The sequence below is a fragment of the Streptopelia decaocto genome (genome assembly GCF_964273445.1).
Source record: "Streptopelia decaocto genome assembly, chromosome: Z".
Taxonomy (NCBI): domain Eukaryota; kingdom Metazoa; phylum Chordata; class Aves; order Columbiformes; family Columbidae; genus Streptopelia; species Streptopelia decaocto.
The window spans coordinates 25,090,380-25,102,955 of NC_138657.1; positions in this window are offsets into that span (position 1 = coordinate 25,090,380).

Below are 12,576 nucleotides of genomic sequence, written 5' to 3' on the forward strand. Positions count from 1 at the left end.
TTATCAAGATCTACAGGCTACATGAATTCTAACTCCCTTGTTTTTAATGAGATTGCTTGGATGTAAGACCAGAATTTGACTCTCATGTTTTACCTCATGTACCAATCTGCTAAAAGAACTGTCTGAAACAGGTTGTAAATAGTGACAACTCCCCAAGACCTCACACAAGCTCTAGAAAGGCCCAAAATTTGGAAGTTCAGAAAAGTTAAATTGATTTTTCTTCCTCCCTCATCACTTCTTGTGTTTGCACTCCTTTGCTAGAAATATAAAAATAAAGATTTATTATATTAAAAAGAAAAATAATCTAATCTAGTGTTGCAGAGTAAAGAGGTTAACATTTTTCAGTTAAGTACCTGAATTTACAAGTGAACCCAAATTGCAACAGATTAATATTCTTCTTACATTAGTCAGTAGCACATGCTGTGTTCTGAGATACTGGTTAAAATGTATGCATTACCTGTTGGCGTTATGAAGTGGAATTATACCTTGGGCACTGGCAGCTGAGATTTTCCAATAATAAGCAGCAATGCAAATTGCTAATCCCACCTCATTTTGTCACGGGTTCAAATTATGCAGACCACATATTTTGCTGTACTCAGCAGTTTGACACCGTACTTGTCACACTACTAAGATGGAAGAATAAAGTGTGTCTCTGTGCTCTAATGTGGGAAGCAATGTGATTTCAGGAAGCAATATCAAGCCATTCACAAATACACTTTTCTGAATTGTACCCCTGCCATTACACAGCTCCAACATCTGATGATCAGACAACATTCAAGATTCAGACATTCTTTATCTAAAGTGCAACTAATTGACCACTGGAAACAAGCACTGATCTTAGAATCCTAGCTCTGGTTTCAGTTTCCCTCAAATTTAAAGCAAACCATCTGAAATCTATGAGATATGAAGAAGTTCTGATTGCCATGAAAAAGGTTCTCAGTTTCTAGACTGAAAGTTTCAGAGGCAGCTTCTGGAACGCTTAGGCTTTCTATATCTTTCTCTGCTCACTCAGACTCAGTTTTGGAGTTTGCTTTATAGCATTTTAGCAAAGAAGGGTTTAATCAGATTATATGTTAGGCCCAGTTGATTAATTACTCTGTTATTGAGGCAGGATTGTGTAGGGTTTTAATGCTAAGCATCAGCTTCCCTAGTCCTACCTCCTGCCATCATCTGTCAGATTATGCTTCATTACTAGTCCATTCATTTTCCAGATAGCTCAGACAAATAGGGAGCCAGGTTATCAAACAGTGCTTTTCATTTTGCTGATTATGGAATAAAGCATTGACAAAAAGCAACAATTTCCTGTCCTCCTATGCTACAGTGTAAAAAGAGACAACACTCACAATTCCCACTTAACAACAATTTCATACACAGCATAAATTAATAAACTGAGATTAGGTCAGTCTGTAATAGTCTCGGAAAAATGTATGTGAAGAAAGGCGCAGAGATTGTTGTTTTCTAATTTCTGTAACCTTATTTCATGGTATGGTGTAGCTTTACTTTGTTTCATATGGAAATGTAGAAGTTTTGTTGTATATTCAAATAACAGAAACAAAATCAGGTCAAAAAAAATGCTGCTTTTTGTTGCAGAATAATCACTAACCTTCTAGAATAAGAAGAAAGGTTTGTTAAAAGTCTCTCCCAAATTGTTTGAAAACCTGCTTGATTGTCTTTGTATTTCCCTGTTAGAAGCTAACTTCTTCAGACATCTGTTGAAAGATGGTTATTGCTATTGGAAGTATTTCCTTAAAGAATGTCTAAATGATGAAATTTCAACACATTTAAAAAGATAAAAGTGTTTCTACCATGCAGAAGTGCAGTATTAAAAGCTAAATAATCTATTTCACTACTATATATATAAAAATAAATGTGTTTTCCTTCAGTTAATTGTACGTTTGTCTGCTTAACTGTTTTCCAGCAGTGTACTTCTTGATAGGAAGGATGATAGCAAAAGTAAAGAAAAACAGGTTATTTATGCATACTAGAAAATAAATCAGCTGGAAAAGGATTTGTCACAGAGAACATTAATCTCATTTAACTGTCTCTCTGCTTCTTGATTTTGAACATAAAAATTAGAAAATTGAATGTTCTTTTTTGTAGAGATGATATTTCAAAATTAGAAGCCTGGGGTGCCTACCTAATTTGTAAAAGTGCTGATCATCTGAAAGAGCCATTGCCCTCAGATGTTTTGTTCTGATATCACCTGAGACTTTGATGCAGTGATGATTTGCACTTTGCATACTGCAAGAGTAATCAAAATGTACTAGTTATCAAAATCATATCAGGACACACAGCAAGCCAAATCACAAAAGGATAATCACATCCAATTGGATTATTCTCATTTACAACCATTTTTTTTTACCTTTTGCTTTCTGAACAATATTGTTTCTATAAACATGGAGATTCCAGAAAGAAACATTAACACTACCAAATTTTCCTTAAAGGAAAATCTTTTTAATATTTCAAAATACTGCTTTTAAACTCTTTCTTTCTCCATCTTTTTGCCATCAAATGTGATAATGTTCAGTAATTAGCTTTATGCCATCCTTTTTTTAAAAAGTATTTTTTTCAGTATTTCCCCAGAACATGCTAAGTTAAGAAAATATAGCAGCAGGCAATGTGACAATAAAACTACTTTTAACAATTTTTTCATTAAAAAAATATTTTTAAATCCTGCTTTTGCAGACAGTTATATTTTCATGGGGTTCGGTTAGTTTTTTTGGGGGGACAAGATCTGCACATAATGAGAAGCTACCATTTTTTGTTGTAAATTTACCTCATGGCCTTTGCTGTCTGAATTGTTGAGTAACATCATAGAGACAATAGTTTATGGTGTTTAAGTAGACAACACGATGCAAAAGGTAGGTATAAAGGAACCAGAGTAGGGATCCAAAGGCATTGGCAGGGAATGAGGGGAGATAAGATTTCTCCACAAGAAATATCTGAAAAAGAGGAGAGACAAATAGATGTACTGGTGAAAGCCCTAAAGGGCATTGTTTCACAAAGAAATATATGATCAAATTTGTCAAAAGCAATTGAACAGCTAGAGACGAAGACAGAGTAGAGGTCTTGATTCATCTAAGAGGGAGCAAAAGTCTTTGACAAAAGCGAATACAACAAAATGCCTGAGGATGGGCATTATGAGAAGGATCCAGAAAGGAAGTTAATGGGTAAATGGCCTTTCTGGTTACATCAGTGAAATAGATGCTGTGACTAGGGTGAGAAAGCAAGGAAGAAACTGCAGAATGGAAGAGAATTTGCAGGGCAAATGAAATAGAAAATAAGAAGCAATAAGAGGTCTCTGATCATTTAGGAATTCATGTACTATTCTTCTAGAGGTAGATCTCTAGTGCAAGGAAGAGATATATGCATACAAGGATCTTGTCTGATGATAAAGGACAAACTGCTGCTGCTGGAGTTAATATCTTCACAAATAAGTCAAAATAGAAAGATGACAGATCATACATATGAATTCTGTCATGATTTGCACTGTCTGTGATAGACATGAATCAGAATAATCAGAGGGATTTCCTGTCATCTTACCATATTCCATATCTGTAGAATCCCACAGGAAAAAATAACACCCCCTTAATCTTTTATGGCCTTCGGATAAACAGAAAAAAAACTCTAATCTCTGCGTCTAATCCTTCCCTGTTTCCACTGACACATTCACCAAATAATGAGGATTGTGGGCAGTAAGAAAACAGAAAATGCTGCAAAGTTTGGCAGAGACACATACTGTAGGCCTTTGCCATGAGAGGGAGACAAAACACTACAGGATACATGTAAACGTCACTGGGAAAGATTTGAAATCATTTTTTTCTTTATTTTCTGTGCAGCACAAGTAATCAGAGAGCCCATGAAAATCAGTAGTGCTCCCAGGGACATCTTACATGCGTAAGGGCACTAATAAATATGGACCAGATGTTCCTTCTGTTCAGAGGCTCCCACAGAAAGCAGAAGACATGTATACTCTTTTATTCTCCATCCCATGGACACTTGGGCTTATCTTTCCCATACTTTCCCTTGTCCAAATGAATCTAGTCTATTCTGTAATGAAATAGGGCTGGAAATACAAATGAACATACAAAGACAATGAAAAATTCCCTTCTATTTCTTAAATAGTTAATGAATTGAAAAAGTTTCAGAACATGATCACACACTTCTCTACATTCCAGATTATTTGTGGTCAAATCAGTTTTCACTAAATATGCATCTTACTCATTCTTCATCAAAGAAAATATTAGAATTTCTACTATTTAACAACAGTGAAAATTCTAAAAAGCATATAACTCTGTTGTGATTATGATAATCTGTGAAATAAGCTATTTGAGATAATTGGACAATGTATAGATGCAAATTATTACTATAAGGTGTATGGCACAAGGGTTACAAAATCAGTTATTCAGCACATTTTTCTTGACAGCTCCCCAAGGCCCTAACTTTTCACCTTAGACTTATTTTAGTCCTGCACCTGTTTAGCTGTTGAATCTTTTCACCTCTCCATTATGATCTTCATACCTTTTTATACGTCCTTTTACTGTTCCATTCAGTGACTGTGAGTAACTCAACATTATATAAGAACTGGGGTAGAAACACACTTGCTGGAAAGCTCTGCCATCAGTATGCCACACAACAAGTGTTTTCAATCTGGATTACTTTTAATTTGAAGACATGATAGTAGCAGCTAAACAGTGAACATAGCATAATGTCCCCCTTAGAGAGAAATAAGTATGCAATTGATTCCTTCAGATTCACTATTCTGAGTTTCTTCAGAGCAGCATCAGGAAGAACAGCCGTAGGAAGAATGAATACAGATAAGCCTAAACTGTGAATTTCAAAGTATTTACTTATAATTTTTCCAAGTACTATTTCACAAAACTGAAATAAATATCATTACAAATATCTTTCTTCCCCAGGTAGCTTTGCATTTTAATATATGGGTGCATGATATGGAGTAATTGCAATTGAAAGAAAAATTATCAAATTGGATAAGATGTTATCCAAAATAGCAGTCTTTTCTACTACCAAGGAGTAGTGCAAAATGATAAGACTTCATTAGAGAGACAGGGGAAGCTTACAGAAATGGAGAAAGAGGGTCTGTAGAAGTGCAGAGGAATATCTTCCCACTCATTGTTGAGAGGAAGGGATTAGGTTTGCTTATTTTCTGAAGAGGATTGATGGGATTTGAGAGAAGGAGGATAGAAGAGACAAAGATGGCACCAAAGTTGACCTGGATATTGGAAGAACAATGTCATCCAAGGTGACTCAAAAAGGAAGAGGTGATTTAGTAGAAAATATTATTAAAATATTCATTTGAAACTACATACAGTATTTGCAAATTTCAGTTACTAATTAAGCATACACATAACACATTTGGAGACAGATTCTCCTATTATTTAATAGTCTTTCCTCTGCCCAGAAACACCTTTTGTTCCATGTGAATATGTATTTCAGTGAAGATACAGAATATTTAAAACTTATTAATAATCCCTGAAAAGCAATTTAAATGTGAGTATTATTAAGCCATCCTTTAACACAAGAGTGCATTACATGTCTGGCATAAGAGATGAATCAGATGAGCTCTTAGCAGCTTCAATGCTGTCAAACTCTTTTGTGAGAGCAATGTTACTGAATTGACTCTACACAATTTTTGTAATAATACAATACAAGTGTAGATTTAATAGGCAATTTTATTAGCAGAAGAGAATCTTTTTGACTGTTACAAAAACAAATGTCTTCCTTTTGCCAATCTGAGTACTTCCTTTTCTTAAAACTGCATGAAGATCTGTGTTTTGCTACTCACCTCCCATTGAAAGAAGATTTAAGATACTCTACCTATTCAGAGTTATATCATTAGGAATTTGATAATGGTAGATGAAATAAAACCATTGTACAATAATGCCGTTATCAAATCTGAAAGCTTTTCTTTCAGAAATCTCTTCAAAGTTTTTTAACTCAGTGAAGAAACTTGGAAACTAATCTTAATCACTGAAGGTTTATTTTTTTTTTCCCAAGACATTTCTTCATTGAAATAATGGCAAAACCTAACCAGGGTAAAGACAGGTTGTTTCATTTTAGGGTTTTATATATGTAGATGATTCTAAAAGTATCTCAATTGTAAAAGCAAGATATTTCATATATGAAATGCAGCAGATTTATGGCATTTTGTGTTCCTTCTTTTTTCTGAAACACTGGAGATAGACTGTAAGTGCCAGAAATGCAATTAAATTTCTGCATGTTCATATGGAAGTACACAACATGCAAACAAGTAGATAAGAGTATATATGAACCTCTAGTTAGTCAGCAGATCACTAAGGACACTGCTAAGTAAGTAATAGCTTTTAAAATCACATATTTAATGTGAAGCTTTCCACCTTATCTCCCCTTGTTCTCTCTATGTAACCTCTCTTTTGTTATTTCTCTATCACAGGAGTAATGTTTTAATCTTGAAGTTGATCTCACTCTTCCCCTGAAAAATCAGTTTCAATATTTCTCTCTCCTAGTAACATTTGCTCCAATCATCTCTTCTAGGTATTACTTCCTCCTTCATATCCTTAGGACTTCAAGGTTTCTGTAAAAGTAACTCCTTTTGTCATTATCCTATTGCCTGCTTTCATTCAGACTTGGGAACAGTAACAGTGAGGTAATTCTTGCACCTTAAAAAGAAATTAGAAAAAATACCATTGCTGAAAGACTAGAACACAACTAGGAAGTAAATGGAGGAAAGAAAATAACGCCTTCAGAGTGCATGAGAACAGAAAATCACAATGGTGCTGGGAAAAGAAAATTCGCTTAAAGGAAGACATAAGACATCAAAATGCCTCTAGCTAGGCATTCCTAAAGGTGGCTTTGGAAATTATGATGCATCTTGATATAGTCTTCCTGAAAGCATTAAATCTGAATTCAAACACAAAGTCTGACAACAGGAATGACCTCTTTGAGCCTTGAAATGAGAATCTCTGGTCTCTCCCAGAATTATTAAGTGGAAGTTAACACAAATTTTCCTAGACATTTAGAGAAATGGGGAAAATTGGAGAACACACTAAGGCCTTGGAAAATGTTCTATGAGCTGCAGAACATCAGTGCACCAGTAGCTGTTGGAGCAATTAGCCTTATGTAGATGAGTCATTTCTGTTATAAAATCCTCTCATCATTGCTGGCTACAAAAGTTGGTCAGAAAACAGTAACAGTGCCCAGAATTCTGTGAAGGTCTAACTGTAAAGGTATCAGCCTGTGCTGCAACCTGTGATCTGTTTATAGCTTGGAGCACAGAACTCCCTAAAACTCAATATTCCAGTTGGCTGAAGCTTTTTCTGTCTCAAAGCCAGAATGGCTAAAATAAAGACTTTAATATCTGTATGTTTACTTTTTCAGATCTGGCTTGTAAATTCAGTTGTGAAGAAATTTGGGACATTTGTATGCTTGATACGTTTGGTAAAACATTTTTCACTGAGGAGAAAAAAAAATAAATAATAAAAGAAGTTACAGGAAAATGTTTATTTTCCAATCTGTCTGCATGACATCTTTCAGGGGTTTTGTCTTCTCACACGAACATATAAAACCAAGAAAAAAAAAAAATCCAAGCCCACCATTGAGAGGATGGATTGATTCCAAGAAATGCAAATTTCTTAAATTGTGTAATCTGCATTACTTAATAGAGCAGCGAGCCAATTAAGAACAGTCCCCTATTCAGTTTAATTAGGCTAACTACAGGTAAGGGAATCGTATAGCAAAGGGAGGGGCAGTCAGCAGAGAGACTCTCTCATGTATCTCTTTCATGTCTGTCTCCTCCGCTGTGACAGAGCTAAAGATACCTAGTGCTTGACTTTCAACCTTTTAATGCTAGAAAGTAAACGAATCACACACTTTGTATTATCAAGACTTAGAAATCGTAAGCCCCAAGCATTCTGCCTGATGCTAAGGGGGAAAAAGGGGGAAGGAAGAGAAGTAGCTGGCATATTCATTCTTTCAAATCAACAATGCTGTCATGTTATGTATAAATCTTAACATCAGCTTCCTTATATGATTACATGGTCAACAAGCTCATGTAGCTCTTTTGTAAATTGACTAGAAATTAAAAAAAATACTTATTTTGTGCTCTGGCCTGCATTCTAATGCCAAATTAGAGAGTACAGGTCAAGTTACCAAAGCTGGGAAAGATACAGAGCTGAGACAAGTGATTTTTCCTTTTCAAAGGTGTCCATCAAAGTATATCTTACATGCTTGTGTCATAGCTCCAATGATTGTTCTTATTGAAGAACTCTTAATCTATGTCCTTCTGCTTTGATGAGGTGTTGATAGGTACAGAAGCTCACACTGTGGGGAGGCAGGCAGATAGCAAGTTAAAAAAAAAAATAAAAAGAGACAAATAAAGAAAAGAAACAGAACTAGCCACAAATGTTCCTTAATAGAAACATGGAGGAAAAGAAAATAGAGAGAGAGGAAGGGAAGAAAATTGATACTATGGCAAAGTTAATAAATGATGGCACACTTAATCAGTTAGGTCAAATCAACAGTTAGTTCTCTTTGAACAGTTAGATAAACTCTGTCTCCCCATTTTGTTACCATAATACTTTGAAGCCTCCAAATTTTTAATCTGCTTATGCTGAGAACACAGTTTAGAAGACCAAAAACAACATTTACAGGTGGAGCAAAGACCTTTCATTTCTGTTTAATCTCAAAGCAGGAATACTGAAGACATTTTATATTTCATGCAATATTTTGTCTTTTCTCCTTCTGTCACTTCCACAGGTTTTACAGTCAGAACATCCAGTGATCTCCTAAAACGTTCTCTTGAACAGTGAAGGCCACATTAATTCTTGCGGGCTCAGGAGTTTACTTCACAGTTAGAATTAACACTCACATAGGTAGCGAAGCTCAAAAGACTTGGCAAAGTGCAAGGTGATACTTACAGTGTCTGGGAGAAGAGATCAGGTTGGACACATTGCTATTCTTTTGTTCTGCTACTATGACAGGCATTTCTTGCACTGATGTGCACATGAGATAAAATGCTCATAGCTAAAGCATCCACTCCTTTTACTTCCTATCAGCTACTCCTCAGGATTGCATACAGAGTAATTTTAAATTTTAAAGGGTTATCTTCTGCTTCCATGTACAGAATGGGAAACTTATGTTTACTTATGTGGAAGGTAAAATTGAAAGTCCAACGAGTGCACAAAAATCCTTACTACTAACAGTGTTCATATTCATATACCACTTTCTCTTCTGCTTCTCTTCCCGAGTCAGAGATTCTTTAATGAGAGTTTATCAATAAAGTGTTCAGGTATTTAGCTAGCATTAAGTTATGTGTTCCAGCTAGTCCTCATTTCATACTATATGGTGTTTACAGTCTAATAGTCAAGATTAGGTAACTAAAATAATGCAATATAGTCTGAGGCTACTGCCCCTACAAATTTCTGGGAAAATAAACCATACGAACAAGAAACCATATACAAGAGTGCCCTATTTTACCTTTTAATACCAATGCTGATATCAATACCAAAGGCAGCTATATGTGTAATTTTAGATGGTTTTCCTTGCTAGCTGAAAACCTCCATTCCCATATGCAATATTAATAGTAACATCAGTGAAATATCTGGTCAGGTCTGGTATTCTTGGAGAATAATTAAAATTTGTGGAACCTGATTTACTGTAGAAGCTCCAAAAGAACACCTCCACTACCTACCCTGAGACAGAGTAGGACAACACTTCACGGTGTGAAACTTACAGCAACACCTCTGCTAATGTATTTTCCTTAGCCATTAAGAATCAGTATATGTCAACATGCAAAACTTTCTGACTATGCAAGGTACAGCAGAAAGTTTAAGAAAAAAATGGGGTGTTAGCTCAGTTCTATGAACAAAAAAAAATATATACCAGCTTAAAAATAAATAAATAAATAGAGACTGCTTTTATGACTGATTCTGTTTTGAATCTGTCGTTAAGTAGACCTGCGATTCAAAACAGGAATAAAGATTTCTAATCTCCAAGAAAGACATCCAGATGAACATCAACAGTGTTCAACATTCAGTAGGCAGCTGGTAAACTGGATTGTATTCTTTTTGAAAAGCAGTATGACGAAGTTGTTTATTCAGCAAAACAAACTGCTCCCTGTGTCTGTTAACAGTGCCGGCTTTGTGCAGCACAGACTTCTGCAGTGCTGACTCCTGTTTGGAACCATTTCACACTAATTAGACATAAGAGAAAAGGCTGTGTTCATAATCAGCCCAGCTCAAGACCTCTTTGAAACCGCTCTTTCTGAAAATCAACTCAGTTGTAACCCTTTATGAATAACAAAGTTGCACAAACAGAGGAGGAAAAAATATATTGTTAATAATTGTCAGCTTTCTGTGCAAAATATCACTGCAAATTTTATATAACTCTACCCAAATCATATGAAATCACAAACTATGAAATGTTGTGCAGTTCTATCTTCTAAGGATACAAGCATAGTGATTTTTGAAGTGTTTACCAACACTGGGAATATGTGACAAGTAAAAGAGTTAGTATCATGAAAGAAACCAAATAATTGAATGATGTACTCAAATGAGTGTAGATATGTGTTTTACTTGTATCTGATTATTATGGAATACTACATAATCAATAAAACAGGAGTAGGAATGCCAGAAACATTTTCATCTGGAGGACAAAAGATAACAAAATGGAAAAAGTCCTTCAGCATTAACAGTGCAAAAAGATATGTTGAAATATTAAAACCAAAACCTGACAATGTCATATGGGAGCTGTTTTAAGGGAACAATTATGCACTAGAGAGGCTTATTTCTGATTTCTGTATGCATCTTGCACTTTAGGTGGCATTTGCTCATGGAAGTAATCCCCCTTAAATCCATGGGGCTACTTGTGGAAGTGCCAGATGTCATAAATCAGGGCTGCAGTGACAGGCACTAGAGTTTCTCATCTCTCTATATGGTGGCAAGGTGTTACACTTGAGATACGTATATTTGCAAAATTTTCTATTATCAATTATGACAAAAGAAAATTAGATAGTTTGGACATTAAATTTTTAAGCATCTTATGTTTTTCTGATTTTGTCATAAAATTTAGTTTTTGAGTTAGATGCAGATAACAAAAGTGTGTGCTTCAGGGTACATATGAGAAGTTATAAACTTATTTAGTATAAACTTATTTAGAAAAATTATAGTCAACTACCACTACAAAACATATTGTAAATTATTTTGCATGAATCCAGAAGTTTTTTACATAATCCAATCTCATTTCTAAAATCTGAAAACAAGACAAACAAACAAACAAAACAAAAACCCAAAACAAACCCAAACAAAGCCAAAACCAAACCAAAACGAACCAAAAACCAAACCAAACCAAATCAAAACAAAACAAGACCCTACCAAACCAAAATACTAAGTGGGAAAAATAAATTTATTCAGGTCGCAGCAAGAATTTGTCTTGTGTTTTACTTGCTGTATACTAGACTTCTGTTCTAAAATCAAACTTGCATTTGAGATCTAGTAAGATTTATGTTTCTTGTACCTGCATAATAAAGGTCAAATATAAATGAGAAACACAAATAAGAAGAAAAATACAATCAGCTCAGCGTCTTTTTAAGCAAGATATTATCGTCTAAAGTTGATACACAGCTCTCCGAAGTGTTTTCATCTCTTATGGTCAATCTTTTCCTTACTGCACCCTGTTCTTAAGGAAATGAAGATTTATACAGCTGCTGTTATGATGACAGTGGTGTTACATTGCATGAGACTTACCATCTGAGTTTAAGGATTGCTTGTAAAATTAGTGAAGGACTAGTTCTATTTCTTCATGAAGTTTGCATCTCTCCATTGAAAACAAAACTGGGCCTTTTGACAAGTAGTCAAAATGAACTGACTTTCCTCTCAAAGATCATAAGGAACTGAAATTATTTTTAGCTCCTACATCCTGTGACCGAAAAGGCAGTTCCAACTAATTGAACTTGGTTGTAATGGATGGATTGAATTGAGGGGACAATATGTCACTCCTCTAATGCTTGTAAGAAATTAATTCTAAACATCCCAAATTTACATGTGTAAAGTTGTCTGCATTAATTTGAGCAATAAAATATTCTGCAGGTAGGAAGTGTTGTCTTGTTTCTACAAACATGAGTCTGTATTTAACTCTCAAATACTGAAGGGAAAGCCTTTTCTGCAAATTATTCTCATGTCTCTAGTGAAAAACATTAGAGATTATCACCCCGTGTTCTTTCAACTCATTTTTCCACCTAACATAACAAATTAATAATAGTAATTTTCAAACACGAAAGCCCAACCAAACTGCATGAGGGTCATGAAGTTCAATTTTTTTAAACTCAGATGAATTGATAGCAACAAAACACGAGAAGTTTTTCATAACTTCCTAGAAGTATATATATTATTTTTCTTTTCTGTTGAAGTCTAGGATACAAATTACAGCTTATTGTTACTAAACATATTTATTGTGGAATTCCTTCTGTGGATATTTTAATTGCATGTTACAATGTTTTCTATTTAATTTGGTTTTGCTTTTAACCAGAGAGAGGTTCCTAACACATCTTTGATCCTTCCTGTGAATTTTAATTCTGATCTG